Source organism: Loxodonta africana, chromosome 7 (assembly GCF_030014295.1).
Source record: "Loxodonta africana isolate mLoxAfr1 chromosome 7, mLoxAfr1.hap2, whole genome shotgun sequence".
Taxonomy (NCBI): domain Eukaryota; kingdom Metazoa; phylum Chordata; class Mammalia; order Proboscidea; family Elephantidae; genus Loxodonta; species Loxodonta africana.
This window is the reverse complement of record NC_087348.1, coordinates 132748451-132764875: the sequence shown is the minus strand read 5'-3', so window position 1 is coordinate 132764875 and position 16425 is coordinate 132748451.

The window sequence follows — 16425 nt, the reverse complement described above, 5'->3', positions numbered from 1 at the left end:
AAAGTTCACAGCCTTGAAAACCCTATGAATCACAGTTCTACTCTGCAATGCTTGGGCTCACCATGATTTGGAATCAACTTGAGGGCAACTGGTTTGGTTTTCGGTTTATATACATTTTAGCAATTATTAATATGATCCAGCTCCTCCTTTCCTCTCCTCTTTCTCTCTCTCTCACACAGACACACAGACACACAGGCAGAAAATGAATAAAAGAGACCGATAAGGAGAAGAAAGGAAAGGCTACATACAATCCCCATAGCTTTCATCTCCAGCTTTAGCATCAGTGCGGTGGAGCACTCCATTCACCAGATTCATCTCCAGCTCTAGCATCAGTGCGGTGGAGCACTCCATTCACCAGATTCCTATTTTCTTGACCTTTCAAACGCAGCATTCCCAGTGATAGCTGGGAGTCCACTATGTGCGCCGCTGAGTTGATAAGAAAACGCTAACACAGCATTTTAAAAGGCAGAAGTGTCCACAAATATAAAGAATTAAGAAAGATGGTGAGAGACCAAGATAATTTTGTCTTAGATATCTGGTGCTGCTAAAACAGAAATATCACAAGTGGATGGCTTTAACAAAGGGTTTAGGAGGCTAGAAGTCTGAGTTCATAGTGCCAGCTCTAAGAAAGGCATCCTCTGTTGGCTCTGGACGAAGGTCCTTGTCTCTTCAGCGTCTGCCTCCTTGGCGATCTTCCTGTGCTTGACATCTCTCTTTCCCTCTCTCTGCTTCTCTTACTTGCTTGTTTAATCTCTTTTACGTCTCAAAAGAAATTGCTTTAAAACACACCCTACACTAATCCTTTCTCATTAACATAACAAAGATAACCCATTCCCAAATGGGATTATAACCACAGTCATAGAGGTTGGGATTTATATCTATCTCTAAGATCCCCTTCAAATTTAGGATTCTAAGAAAATGTGTCATCTGGGAGGAGATACAGAAAATTTGAAATTGTTTTCAATGTTTAGAGAGAATCACATATTCTTCATTTAGAGAATATCCATCACAGCTAAAACTAAACTTACAACAGCTAAAACTATGGCGTGGCTACTCATCCTTTAAAGAGCCAAAGATAGACATATAAATCCATTTTCCCGACTGGAAAGAAATTCCTATGGACTTGACAGGTGCCATCAAGCCTCTGCTTCCTGCTTCATGCAGGAACCTAATCTATTGTGGGATAGTGCTCATTAGTAGAAGAAGCTTCCTCATATTGGCTTCGTGTATACTTCTCTCTAACTTCTGCATGTAGATCTTAGTTCTTCGGTACAAGAGAAACAAACATATATACACCCATTGTCATATTCTTTCTTCAGATTTCCACGCCAAACATTCTTAATTTAACTATGTAACTGACTATGTTTCCAGCCCTCTACCTTTTTTTCTTGTGCTACTCTGGACTCTTGCTGAAAGTGAAGAGTACTTGAAGCACGTACTGATGAAGATCAAAGACTACAGCTTTCAGTATGGGTTATACCTCAACATAAAGAAAACAAAATTCCTCACAACTGGACCAATAAGCAACATCATGATAAATGGAGAAAAGAGTGAAGTTGTCAAGGATTTCATTTTACTTGGATCCAAAATCAATACTCATGGAAGCAGCAGTCAAGAAATGAAACATTGGGCAAATCTGCTGCAAAAGGCCTATTTAAAGTGTTAAAAAGCAAAGATGTCACTTTGAGCACTAAGGTGCGCCTGACCCAAGCCATGATATTTTCAATCACTTCATATGCATGTGTGAAAGCTGGACAATGAATAAAGAAGACCGAAGAAGAATTGATGCCTTCGAATTATGGTGCTGGTGAAGAATACTGGATATACCATGAACTGCCAGAAAAATAAACAAATCTGTCAGCCAGAATGCTCCTTAGAAGCAAGGATAGTGAGACTTCGTCTTGAATACTTTGGACATGTTATCAGGAAGGACCAGTCCCTTGAGAAGGACATCATTCTTGCTAAAGTAAAGGGTCAGTGAAAAAGAGGAAGACCCTCAATGAGATGGATTGACACAATGGCTGCAACACGGCTCAAACATAGCAATGGTTATGAGGATGGCGCAGGACCTGCCAGTGTTTCGTCCTGTTGTACGTGAGGTTGCTATGGCACCTAACAGCAACAACAGCAACAAAACGCTGGACTCTGGTTTGTCAATGTTTCTTTCAAAATATTGTTCCAAAAACTGATTGCAGGATTCCAGATGTAATCTCAGCAGTACAGGATACCAACTACTGACCAGTCCCTCCTTTGATCCAGACAGTTGACTCATACTAACTCAGCCAAAGGTTGTGTTAGTTTTCTTTTTTAGCAACCACAACTCACAGTTAAGATTTTTTGTTTTTAAATGCTGTGGCTTCAGCTCTGACTCATGGAAGACCAACTAAAACCCCTGGGTTTTTAAAAATAATAAATATTATTGCATTTGGTCACCATCATCATTTTCTTAGGAAATTGATTTTTTAAAAATATAAGTGGTAATTCTGATAATTAGACTGTCACCTTGTTGATTTTTGCTTAGTGGTCCAGGTAATAGAATCATTTTGATTCTCTGCTCTGCCATCTATCATATTACCTAATTTTTAGTTTTCTGAGCTGTGTAAAAATTCCGCCAGCATGCCTCCTGTGTCTTTAGTGCAGCCGTTGTTCTCTGTGTCGCCACTGCCAGCACGAGTGCAGGGCTCATGGTAGCTTATGCCTGTTGACTGATACACTGGTAAATGGGGCAGAGCCGGGACCAGAGTTCTGACACCTTCCAGTTTGACTTCCAACAATTTCTTAGTCAGCGTTCACTTGATTTGGTTTTTCATATGACTATGAGTAAAAAAAAAAAAATTTTTTTTTTTTTATGAGTTCTGGGAAGATTCTGTAGCCATGCGACTGGGATTAGGTTTAAAAGAGCCTCCTGGACATCCTAATACAAATATTTCAATGTGTAAGATATTCAACTCTCACTCAGTTACTTTCCATTTAGTTTATTTCTTTCTATTACTGTAGTATTTTACTAACCTCTCCCAACCCCATCAGAAACCCTGGTGGTGTAGTGATTAAGAGCTATGGCTGCTAACCAAAAGGTCGGCAGTTCAAATCCCTTAGGCGCTCCTTGGAAGCCCTATGAGGCAGTTCTACTCTGTCCTGTAGGGTCCGTATGAGTCAGAATTGACCTGACAGCAGTGGGTTTGGTTTTGGTTTTCCCAACCCCATCCCCCTCAACTAAGACATTTACTTCTTTGAGGGTAAGGATCCTATCTTAGTCATTTTTGAAATTCCTAAACTTTTTGGCAGAATTCAACAAATGAGATTCAGTTTGACATTTATTGCATTTGAGGTAGACACTGGAAGTGTAAATATGAATATGACACAGTCCTTGCCCTTGAGAAATTCCTGGTTTAGAGTGTGAGCTCTAAAATCCGACTGCATAAGTGTGAACCTTGGCTCTACCACTTGCTATCTGGTGACCTGTGGAAAGTTGCTTAACTTCTGTCTGCCTCAGTTTCTCATTATTGTTTATGGCTAATAATAGCATCTACTTCAGAGGATTATTGTGGAGTGGTAGACACATAAGCAGATACCTTTAATGTAATGTGTTGAGCGCTAAGATAAGAAGTTTGCCCAAGGAGCACAGAGAGATACTAATTTCAATTTAAAGGTTTTCAGGGGAGACTTCAAAAGATTAAACCTGAGAAGAGGTGTAAAGGCCTAGTAAGAGTGAGCCAGGTGAAGAAAGATTGGATGAACATTCAAAGAAGAAGAAATAGCATGAGCAACAGCCCTGAAGTAGGAAGGTGCCTAATGTGCTCGGGTAAGTACCATCAGTGGTGAATGTCTAGACTCAGTGTTGACAGCGACCACAGATAAAACAGAAAGAAACATGGAGATCAGGTCATGGAGGGATCCCTCTTCCCCTTCCAGCATGATTGCTGCTCCGAAACCCTTCCACAGACAAATTCTGAAGCTGCACCTGGGTAGGAAGCTGCTGAAGTGATGGACTTCTACAATAGCAGTGGTAGACAGATGTGAAGGATGGGAGGGAGGGAGACAGGGCTTTTGACAGGAGTAAACAGATGCAGTTAGTTGCTGAGAGCTTACCATGTGTCACTCACTCTGCTGGGCACTGAACATACAAAAACCAAAACCAAACCCGTTGCCATCAAATCGATTCTGACTCACAGCGACCCTATAGGACAGAGTAGAACTGCCCAATAGGGTTTCCAAGGAGTGCCTGGGGGATTTGAACTGGTGACCTTTTGGTTAGCAGCTGAGCTCTTACCCACTGCACCACCAGGGCTCCAACATACAAAGGTGGATAAAACACGGTCCCAGCCCTCGAAGACCATTTAATCTCTTTCATGCAGACATTTAGCCCTTATTTCTCTAATACATAAAGATATCATGTAAGACTGTTAAAGAACTTGCTGAAACTAACATGTGTCTGTGCATTGCAGTGAAATGAGTTGTGCTAGATGTCAAATGTTCCACATTGCCATTCCCGTGCATTCTGTGTGCTTGAGTATCTGGATACATAATTCTGGAGCTTGGCAGAGCAATCTAGGCTGGAGATTTAGAGACTGCCAGACCTGGTAGTTGATGTCATGAATGTGGATGGTATCCCTCAATGGAGTCTGAAGAATAAAAGAAGGCAGAATCCTACAGTACCTCTCCAGCCCTCAAGGGAGTGAGCTAATAAAGAGAGGTATCCTCTTCTCCTCAAAGAGAGTCCAGAGAAGTAGAAGGAGAATAGATATAAAGAGAAAAATGTCTTATAAATCTAGGGAAAAGAGAACTTAAAGGAGGGAAATTTCAAGAAGAAGTACTTTCTATCACTGCAAATATGTCAAGCAAGATGAAGGTTTTGTCGTAAAGGGGAAACTGATGATCTTTGCAGAGGTTTTCTGTGAAGTGCTGGGGGTGGAAGCCAAACTGGAGTGAGTGGGAAGTAGCACGGAAAAAGGACAGTAGAATGTTCTTTCAAGAAATTTGTATGTGAAGAGACAAAGATAAAAGGGGATGTAGAGTCTAGTGATGTTTGATGAGGTTTTTTGTTCCTCAACTGGTAGAGAGTTGAGCATTTTTGGAAAGAACCAGAAGAAGGAAAGGTTGAAATAAAATTTATTAGAGGTCATCTGTAGAGGGCAATGGAATCCAGAACACAAGGGAATATTTGGCCAGGAGGTAAAATGCTTCCTTTATTATGAAGCGGAGGAAGGATGCAAGGGCAGCTTCGGCTGCAGTTAGGTGGGTAGTTGGCAGTGCTAGAGGTTTACCCTTGGCATATGTTTCTTCTATGAAATAGGAAACAGATTATCTGTGGAGAGTGTGAGGGTGGAGGAGTAGGAGGCTTTAGATGAATAGTGAAGGTGTGAAAACTGCCATGAGAATGGGATAGGAAATTGATTAGTGCATACTGAAAATTTACTGGGCAACAAGAAGGTTTGATTGAGGAGGGGGAGACCGTGATTGCTAGAAATACCAATCCACATGGTCATGGAACTTTTCGCAGCAATGCTTGGTAGCCTGTACACAACTGCAGAGAAGGCCTAGTGTTGGATTGATACAGAGCTGGAGTTTGCTGGGTGGATCCTACAGAGTGTCAAAGGGGCCAGAAAGTTGAGGATTCAGGAAGTCAGTGAAGATAAGAATGGGCTGGGAGACTGGGGGGAAAAGTGGAGGGTGCTAGCGTCTGGAGCATAAATGAGATGAGAATGAGGGGATAAAAGGTCTTGAAATGGAATCATATTCTATTCTGGCATATTTGAGTTAGAGGCTGTTCTAGATGGTGATGAGGTCGGGGGATAGCCTCAAGAATGGTTAAAGTGAAGAAGAGAGATCTTTCCCACTTTAGTTCCAATACCTACTGCAGTGCCTGGAATGAAAGAAATCCTTGATAGACATTTGTTCAACAAATGAATAAAAATGCTTTACTTTCTGCTTCCCAGTCTACTACACCGATTTCCCTCTTTCCCACATATTTCATTAGTTAATTAAAATTATGGTAAGTGCTATAAATGAAAAATACTGCATGCTATGAGATCGCTTACAGGGGATCCTGGTCTAGTCAGGGTTAGGGAATGGTTAACAAGTTTCCTTAAAAAAGTGACATTTAAGGTGCGGTCTGAAGAATCAGGAGTTAGCCAAGGGATGAGATGTGAGGAGAGCCTTACCAGAAATTTCTGAACGTATTGAGGTGGGAGGAAGCTGAGAGTGCTCCAGATGGGTGGAATGAGGGAAGAAGAGGGATGGGGCTGAAGAAGAATTTTGGAGCCATGTTATATGAGGTCCTGTACATCTCCTAAATCATGGAGTAAATTTTGGCCTGTAAAACTTGGGATGGTAAAAGTTGACTTAACTGTTGTTGTTGACTTAAAAGCACTGATAAGAATTATAATATTATTATGGGTGTGTGATTCTACACAGTGGGATTTGAAAGCTGAAAGATTACAATTTGTCTAAAATGTCCCTTCCAGTAGCCTGCTACTTCCTTTCTGCAAAGCCTAAAGTGCAATTATTGCTCTGGATTAAATAAAGCAGAGGTGCTGGCCTTCCAAAAATCACTATTAAAATGTACTTTTGTTACTTGGAGAGAGAATTACCGGGTACTGGGTAGGTCTTCGTCTTTGCTATCCTAAATTTTTCCCATTAACTTTATAATTGGTTTAATTAGATATTTGCATTGTTGAAGGACCCCTGGTGACACAGTGGTTAAGCACTCAGCTGCTACCCAAAAGGTTGGAGGTTTGAACCCACCAGCCGCTCAGTGGGAGAAAGATGTAGCAGTCTGCTTCCATAAAGATTAAAAAAAGCTTTGGAAATCCTATGGGGCAATTCTACTCTGTCCTGTAAGGTCTCTATGAGTTGGAATCGACTCGACAACAATGGGTTTTTAGTCACTGTTGAGTCAGCTCTGACTAACTAATGGTGACCTTATGTATAACAGAATGAAGCATTGCCCAGGTCTGCATCTTCGCATATTTTATAGGAAACAAATAAGCTTCAACTAATGAAATGTGAGGATGGCAAGGTATAGAACAGAGACCTTTGGCAGATGATGGAGAAGAGAGGCTCAGGTAAGTGAGCATCAGAAGGGAGATTTTGAATCTTGGGCTGTCCTGGTGCAGCGATAGGCCTCAGGAGATATTTGTTTCACAATTTCATCTATTATAAACCTATGTAAAAACATGTTTTAGATTCAGGTTATCCAATTTCGTCAAGGTATAAAATTAGCATGGGCTGGCTGCCTATTCCAAGATCATTCTTGGAGAAACCATAGAGAAAAACCATTACGAAATTAGGAATAATGGGAAAAAGACAGAGAAATCCATGACCAGAAGGAAACCTCTTTTGAAGTGGTGTGTGTGTGTGTGTTTGCAGGGGGGCTACTGTTGGAATTAGAGGCATAGGCTCAGACTACTAGTGAACTGTCTACAAGGACAAAAATCAGGGCAGAACAGAAACCAGAATTGTGGAAAACTGTTAGGAATTGACTGACAACCCTATCCTACTGCCTCCAGCCACTAAACCCAAAAATCAAATCCATTGCCATCGAGTCAATTCCCACGCATAGTCACCCTATAGGACAGAGTAGACCTGCCCTATGGGGTTTTCAAGGCTGTAAATCTTTATGGAAGCAGACTGCTACATATTTCTCCCATGGAGCAGCTGGTGGGTTTGAAGTACCAACCTTTTGGTTAGCAGCCGAGCACTTAATCACTGTGCTACCGGGGCTCCTCTTCAGCCCCTAGGACTAGTGAATTACAATGTAGATTTAGCTCCTCTCCAGTCTTCTCCTTGGAGAGGACGAGGCATAAGGTAGGGCCCCACCTGAAGAGTTGCTTCGTCACCTGAGTGATTAATTATGGTAGTCTGGTGCTTGGAGCTCTCCACCCTAGTGCTTGTCCCTTCTCCTATCCTTGAGCTCATTGGGTGTTGACGCAGACTGTGATCTTGCCTTTGGTCAGCTGATACCATCAGAGGAATATAACTCGTAGGCCAGAGTAATGACCCATCTCAGGAGCACAACTGCTTCAAAAGAAAACAACAACCTGGATTACAGATGCCACCAGAAGCAACTATGTTAGATCAGACAATTAAGAAATATAAAATAAACATAATAAATAATTAATGAAAAAATCAGAAAAAGGAAATACTAGGCATGAAAAATATGTAGTTCTTTAGAACATAACACATGAGATAGACAGTGAAAGAGACATAGCCAAAAAAACCAAATTACTGAGCTGGAAGAGCAGATAAAAGAACTCTTCTAGAATGAAGCAGGAATGAATAAAGAAAAAGAATATATAAAAGTTAAGAGATTAATATAATTGGAAAGCCAACTGTAGATAACAGGAGTGTCAGAAGGAGAAAAAAAATATAAAGGGAGAAAATATTTGAAGAAATATGGAAATAAGATTTCCAGGGTTAAAGAACACCAAAGAAGAGAGAGAAGAGGAATATAACCCTGGCAATATTAGAATGAAATTGAAGTATACCGGAGGCAAAGGTAGAATTCCAAGAGCTTCTAAAGTGATAGAGCAGATTAACTATAAAGGAACTAGAATCATAATGATCTCAGGCTTCTCAAGAGCAACAAGAAGACAATGGGAAAATATTTTTAAAGTATTGAAAAGATAAAAGAACTTTGAATTATTTTATACCTAGTCAAAATTGTCATTAAAATGTGAGGGTATAATAAAACTATTTTCAGGCATACCAGGCCTCGGAATGTTTGTCACACAAAGACCTATATTGAAAACAGTATTGGAAAAAGTACTCAAGAAACAAATCCAGGAGATGCTGCTAGAGATGTATGAAGTAAAGTTAATTAAATATCTGAGTAATGTGTGATGTTGTCTTTCAAAAAATGGTAAAGACCAAAGAAAAGAAAATATGTCCACAATAACCTAGACTTAAATTCTAGACAATATCAAAGGATATCCTTAAGGGATACTCTTTAAGATAGAGAAAATAGAAGAAAGAATTACTTTAAAGAAAGTAGAAAGAAGATGATAAAAATTATAGCCAAATTAATGAAATAGAAAACAAAATATAATACAGAAGATCAACAGAACCAAAAGTGGGTTCTTTGAGAAAACTAATAAAATAGACAAGCCCATGACAAGTATAATCAAGGATAAAAGGAAAATTAATTTAATAAACTAGTGTTCTCTTATAATCTTTTAACCTCAACTTTATCGTAGGTATATCCATTTTTTTTAATAAGGTATATCCATTTTGTTGTTCATAATATTGTCTCGACATTATACAAAGACATTTGAAAATAGATGAAATGCGCAAATTCCTAGAAAAATATAACCTACAAAAACTGACATAAAAAGAAATAAAAGATCTTAACAGTGCTATAACTATTAAAGAAATTGAAACAATAATTTGAAAATAGTCTCACAAATAAAACACCAGGGCCAGGTAGCTTTTTAGGCAAGTGTCTGCTGTGATACAAATACCACAAATGGGTTACTTTATTATTATTATTATTATTTTATTTTTATTGAACTTTAGATAAAGGTTTACAGAATAAACTAGCTTCTCATCAGTTAGCACACACATTGTTGTGTGACATTGGTTAACAACCCTGTGACATCTCAGTGCTCTCCCTTCTCAACCCTGGGTTCCCTATTACCAGCTTTCCTGTTCCTGCCTACCTTCCAGTCCTTGCCCCAGGGCTGGTGCGGCCCCTTTAGTCTTTTTTTTTTTTTTTTCCATGGGACTGTTCAATCTTTGGCTGAAGGTTGAACCTCAGGAGTGACTTCGTTACTGAGTTGAAAGGGTGTCTGGGGTCCGTACTCTCAGGGTTTCTCCAGTCTGTCAGGCCAGCAAGTCTGGTCTTTCTTTTTGAGTTAGAATTTTGTTCTACATTTTTCTCCAGCTCTGTCCGGGACCCTCTATTGTGATCCCTGTCAGAGCAGTCAGTGGTGGTAGCCAGACACCATCTAGTTGTACTGGACTCAGTCTGGTGGAGGCTGTGGTAGATGTGGTTCATTAGTCCTTTGGACTAATCTTTCCCTTGTGTCTTTAATTTTCTTCTTCCTGGCGAGACCAGTGGAGTGTCTTAGATGGCTGCTCACAGGCTTTTAAGACCGTGGGTGCTACTCACCAAAGTAGAATGTAGAGCATTTTCTCTATATACTATGTTATGCCAAGTGAGCTAGATGTTACTCAAGACCATGGTCCCCACAGCCCTTATTCCAGCAATTCAGTCTCTCGGGGAGTTTGTATGTGTTTATGGAGCTACCATGTCTTGTACAGGTTGTGCTCACTTCCCCAGTATTGTGTACTGTCTTACCCTTCATGAAATTTACCACTTATCTATTGTATATTAAGTGTTTTTCCATCCCCACCCCTCCCTCCCTCATAACCATCAAAGATTGTTTCTTTTTGTATGTAAACCTTTTCATGATGTTTTTACAGTAGTGGTCTCATACAATATTTGTCCTTTTGTGATTGACTTATTTCACTCAGCATAATGCCCTCCAGATACGTTCATGTTATGAGGTGCTTCACAGATTCATTGTTGTTCTTTAGCATTGCGTAATACTCCATTGTGTGTATGTACCACAGTTTGTTTATCCATTCATCTGTTGATGGGCATCTAGGTTGTTTCCAGCTTTTTGCTATTGTGAACAATGCTGCAGTGAACATGGGTGTGCATATATCTATTCGTGTGACAACTCTTATTTCTCTAGGATATATCCCTAGGAATGGGATTGCTGGATCATATTGGTATTTCTATTCCTAGCTTTCTAAGGAAGCACCAAATCGTTTTCCAAAATGGTTTTATCATTTTGCATTCAAGTAGGTTACTTTAAAGAACAGAAACTTATATTTTGACAATTCTGAAGGCTAAACATCCAAATCAGAGTCTTGACTGTGTTGATTTCTTCCTTGCCTGAGGCATTCCTTCGTTGGCATTCCTTGGCTTGCAGACAATCCTCACATGATGTCTGTCATCCCTTGTGTATGTCTCTGTGTCTATTCTGGTCTTTTTATAACTCAGCAGTGATGAGATTTAGGATCCACCCTCACTGATATGGCCTCATTAACATAACAAAAGAAAAACTCTTTTTCTAAACAGGATTACATCCACAGGTATAAGGGCCACGAATTCAACACTTATTTTAGGGGGACTCGGTTCAATCCATAACAGGGAGTTATAACAAACTTTCAAGGAACATATCATACTAAATTTATTATATTTTATTCCAGAAAATAAAAAGATTCATTTATGAGGCCAATATAATTTTGATTCCCAGATAAGACACGAATAGGGTGAGGAAGGAAAGTAATAGATCCATTTCACACAGGAACATAGGGGCAGAAATCCTAAACAAAATATTAGCAAACTAAATCCTACAAGGTACACAAAGTAAAATATATCAGGACCAAGTGGAGTTTACCCCAGGAACGCAAGTGTGGTTTAATATTAGAAAATCTATACACATAATTCGGAGCCCTGGTGGTGCAGTGGTTAAGAACTTGGCTGCCAACAAAAAGGTCGGCAGTTCGAATCCTCTAGTCGCTCCTTGGAAGCCCTATGGAGCAGTTCTACTCTGTCCTATAGGGTCGGAATCCAGTCAGTGGCAACGGGTATACATGTAATTCACAACATTAACCCTAACAGCCTCGTTTCTGGTTTCTCACTTCTTTCAAGTACACCAAATATGAAGCTCATGCCCCCTCTACTGGTCAGCCACACTTTGTCATTAATGTCTTTCTAAAGAGGACTCCATCCTTGTGTGTAAACCTAATTTGGTATTTATTTCTTCTGCCCTGACTTTTTTTTTTTTTTTGGAGGGGAGAGTTGGCAGTGAGAAAGAGAAAGAAAGAGGAATACAAATGTATATTTTCTGTGAAGAAGACATAATGTCACCAAGAACCTGACTTGTGAGCAGATGCCATATAACTTGTATGAAAGCTTCGGGGGAAGAATATTGGAGTTGTGGAATTTACCTTTAGGGGCAGCATCTTCAGCCTTTGCTTTATAGCAAAAACAAAACAAAAAAACGGTTCATTTTCTTCAACTCACCATCAAGTTAAATTTATTAGGCACTGTCACAGACCTCTGTCATATTGGATGTCTCTCTATCCCCTTGCCCTTCAAGGGGTGTTCTCTTCTCCTTCCTATGTTTATATGTCAAATCTATTCATCAGAGTAAAATGAGGACCTCTGAGGATGGAGATCACCTCTAATTTTCTGTCAGGTTCAGTCCCCAGCCCCCAAGTAGTGCACACCACATAGTAAATAATAATTATGCTACTTAGCTACCCCTCTCAAATTGCCATGTAAGAACAAAACATCCCCATCCACTAGCCTAAGGAAATCCAAATCAAAAGGGTGAAGGAGGATACTGACCACTTACCAGAAGACTAAACACAGTAATTTTATTGTTGTGCCCATAATCACCCTTTGACCAGAAAAAATTCAGGATATGTTGATTTCAAGATTTGGAAGTTCAATGATCAGATTCAGAAAACATCTATTAAAATTTTTCTCCTTTAACTTCACCCTTTAACTTCCAAATCCTTAAACACTGAAGAGGGCTAAACAGTGATGATTTTTAAAAAATTCTTTTCATCTCACGTAATACAGAAAACATTATTCCACATCACTTGCACTGTGTCCTTAAAACTAGACCACAAATCCCTGATAGAAATAGACAAGCAACTCTGGGCATCAAGAACCTGAAAGTCAGGCAGCATGGTTCTGTAACAGCCCTGGATTCTGGTCTCGCCTTCATTACCTTGTACCTAGGTAACCATTGGAGGGTCACTTGAATTAGTTCATCCCTCAGCTTTCTTATTTGTAAAATAGTAATTATCATACCTGATTATTAACTTCACTGGGTAGGTAGGTAAACTCTTTGGCCCTAGGTCCTCTTCTCAGGCTGCATACTGTTTTGGAATTGGGGGTGTTATATCCACTCTTCCTACTTCCAGCATGCATCCATATACTGAAGACTTCTGACTGCCCTCACATGGGCAAGTGGAGACCTGCACTGGTGGTGTGCTTTAGAGAACCGAGCATATCACCAACCACACGCAAGTACACACAAATTCTTAAAGAACACATGAGGCCCTCTGCCACTTGTGCACTTGGCACTGGCACAGCATGGCCATATGCCTAAATGTCCACTCTTGTAATTAGCATTGTTTATTGTTGTTAGCTGTCATAGAGTTAGCTCTGACTCATGGTGGCTGTATGGATAACAGAATGCAACATTGCCCGGCTCTGTGCCGTCCTCACATTTGTTTATACATTTCAGTCCCTTGTTGTGACCACCTTGTCAGTTCATCTCAAGGAGGGTTTCCTTCATTTTTGCTGACCCTCTGCTTTACAAAATATATCCTTTTCTAGTGTCAGGTCCTTCCTGGTGATACATCCCAAGTACGGAAAAAAAAAAAAACCCATCCCCGTAGAGTCGATTCCTACTCATGGTGACCCTTTAGGACAGAGTAGAAATGCCCCATAGGGTTTCCAAAGCTGTAATCTTTATGGAAGCAGACTACCACATCTTTCTTTCCTGGAGCAGCTGGTGGGTTCTAATTACCGACCTCTCGATTAGCAGCGGAGTGCTTAACCACTGCACCGCCAGGGCTCCAATGTCCAAAGTAAGCAAGGCAAAGTCTCTCCATCCTTGCTTCTGAGGAGCATTCTGGCTGTACTTCCTCCGAGACTGATTTGTTCGTTTTTCTGGAGCTCCACAGTGTAGTCAATATTCTTCACCACCATCACAATTCAAATGCCTCTATTCTCCTTTGATCTTCCTTTGTCATTTTACGGCTTTCATATTCATATGAGGAGAATGAAAAGACCACGACTTAGGTCAGGTACACATTAATCAGCAAAGTAACATCTTTGCTTTTTTAACACTTTAAAGAGGTCTTTTGCTGCCTGTTTGCCCAATGCAGTATGGTACATTGTTGATTTCTTGACAGCTGCTCTCATAGGCATTGATTGTTGATCCAAGAATGAAATGCTCGACAACTTCAGTTTCTTCACCATTTATCCTGATGTTGTTTATGGGTCCAGTTGTGAGGACTTTTGCTTTCATTATGTTCAGGTGTAATTAATATGTGAAGGCTGTAGTCTTTGACCTTTCTCAGTAAGTGCTTCAAGTTGTCTTCACTTTCAGCAAGCAAGGTTGTGTCATTTGCATATTGCAGGTCGTTAATGAGTCTTCCTACAATCCCAATGCCTCATTCTTCTTCATATAGTCCAGCTTCTCGGACTGTCTGCTCAGCATACAAATTGAAAAAGTAAGGTGAAAGAATACAGCCCTGCCATACACCTTTTCAGATTTTAAACCGTGAAGTATCCCCTTGTTGTGTTGGAATGACCGCCTTTTAATATATGTACAGTTTCTGCATGAGCAGAATTAAATGTTTTGAAATTCCCATCCTTTTAATATTATCCATAACTTGTTATGATCCGTACGGTCAAATGCCTTAGCATAGCTGAACATTGTTTAGGCCCCAGGAAAGCATTATTCCACATCTCTTGCACTATGTCCTCAAAACATAAGGTAGTTGCATCTGAACGCTATAAAGATTTGTGAGTTTTGCTATTCACAATGACAAAAACTGATACTACTTTGAATTATGGAGAGCATCGTGCTTAGATGAAAGGAAAGACAAATCAATTCTTCAAATCCTCTCTTTTAACAAAAATGAAGTAGATTTTTCCATAACCAAGAATTGTTCCCCAATAAGGCTGAGTGCACGTTTTTTTTTAAATTGAACTTCAGATGCAGGTTTATGGAACAAACTAGCTTCTCATTAAAGCATTAGTACACATATTGTTTTATGACGTTGGTTAACAACCCTATGACATGTCAACACCCTGCCTTCTTCCTATTACCAGCTTTCCTGTCCCCTCCTGCCTTCTAATCCTTGCACCTGGGTTGGTGTGCCCCTTTAGTCTCATTTTGTTTTATGGGCCTATCAAATCTTTGGCTGGAGGGTGTATTTCATTACTGAGTAACTTCATTACTGAACTAAAAGGGTGTCCAAGGGCCATACTCTTGGGGTTTCTCCAGTCTCTAAGTCTGCTCTTTTTTGGGGAGTTAGAATTTTGTTCTACATTTTTCTCCAGCTCTCTCTGGAACCCTCTATTGTGATCCCTGTCAGAGCAGTCAGTGGTGGTAGGTGGGCACCATCTAGTTGTACTGGACTCAGTCTGGTGGAGGCCATGGTAGTTGTGGCCATTAGTCCTTTGGGCTAATCTTTCTCTTGTATCTTTAGTTTTCTTCATTCTCCCTTGCTCCCAAAAGGGTGATACCAGTACAGTATCTTAGATGGCTGCCCATAGACTTTTAAGGCCCCAGACGCTACTCACCAAAGTAGAATTTAGAACATTTTCTTTATAAACTGTGTTATGCCAATTGAGCTAGATGCTCCCTGAGTCCACGGTCCCCACAGCCCTCAGTCCAGTAATTTGGTCCCTCAGGGAGTTTGGATATGTCTATGGAGCTTCCATGACCTGCCTTGTACAGGTTGTGCTGGCTTCCCCAAAGTTACCACTTATCTTTAGCGTTTTTCCATCCTCACCCCTCCCCTCCCTCGTAACTATCAAGGATTTTGTGTGTGTGTGTGTGTGTAAACCTTTTCATGAATTTTTATAGTAGTGGTCTCATATGATATTTTGTCTTTTTATGATTGACTTATTTCACTCAGCATGATGCCCTCCAGATTCATCCATGTTGTGACATACTTCACAGATTCATCATTGTTTTTTATCGTTGCACAGTCCTCCATTGCGTGTCTATACCATAGTTTGTTTATCCATGCATCTGTTGATGGGCACTTAGGTTGTTTCCATCTTTTTGCTATTGTGAACAATGCTACAATGAACATGGATGTGCATATGCCTATTCATGTGACTGCTCTTATTTCTCTAGGATAATATTCCTAGGAGTGGGATTGCTGGATCATATGGTATTTCTATTTCTAATTTCCAAGGAAGTGCCATATTGTTTTCCAAAATGGTTGTATCATTTTGCATTCCCACCAGCAGTGCATAAGGGTTCCATTTCCACACAGCCTCTTCAATATTTGTTATTTTCTGTTTTTTTCGATTCATACCAGTAATGCTGGGGTGAGATGGTATCCCATTGTGGGTTTTTTTTTATATATATAATTTTAATTTTGCTTTAAGTGAAAGTTTACAAATCAAGTCAGACTCTCATACAAAAATTTATAAACACCTTGCTATATACTCCTAATTTCTCTCCCCCTGATGAGACAGCATACTCCTTCCCTCCACTCTTTTCATGTCTATTCGGCCAGCTTCTGACCCCCTCTACCCTCTCATCTCCCCTCCAGACAGGAGATGCCAACATAGTCTTATGTGTCTACTTGATCCAGAAAGCTCATTCTTCACCAGTACATTGCCTATCCCATAAAAAAAAAAAAAAA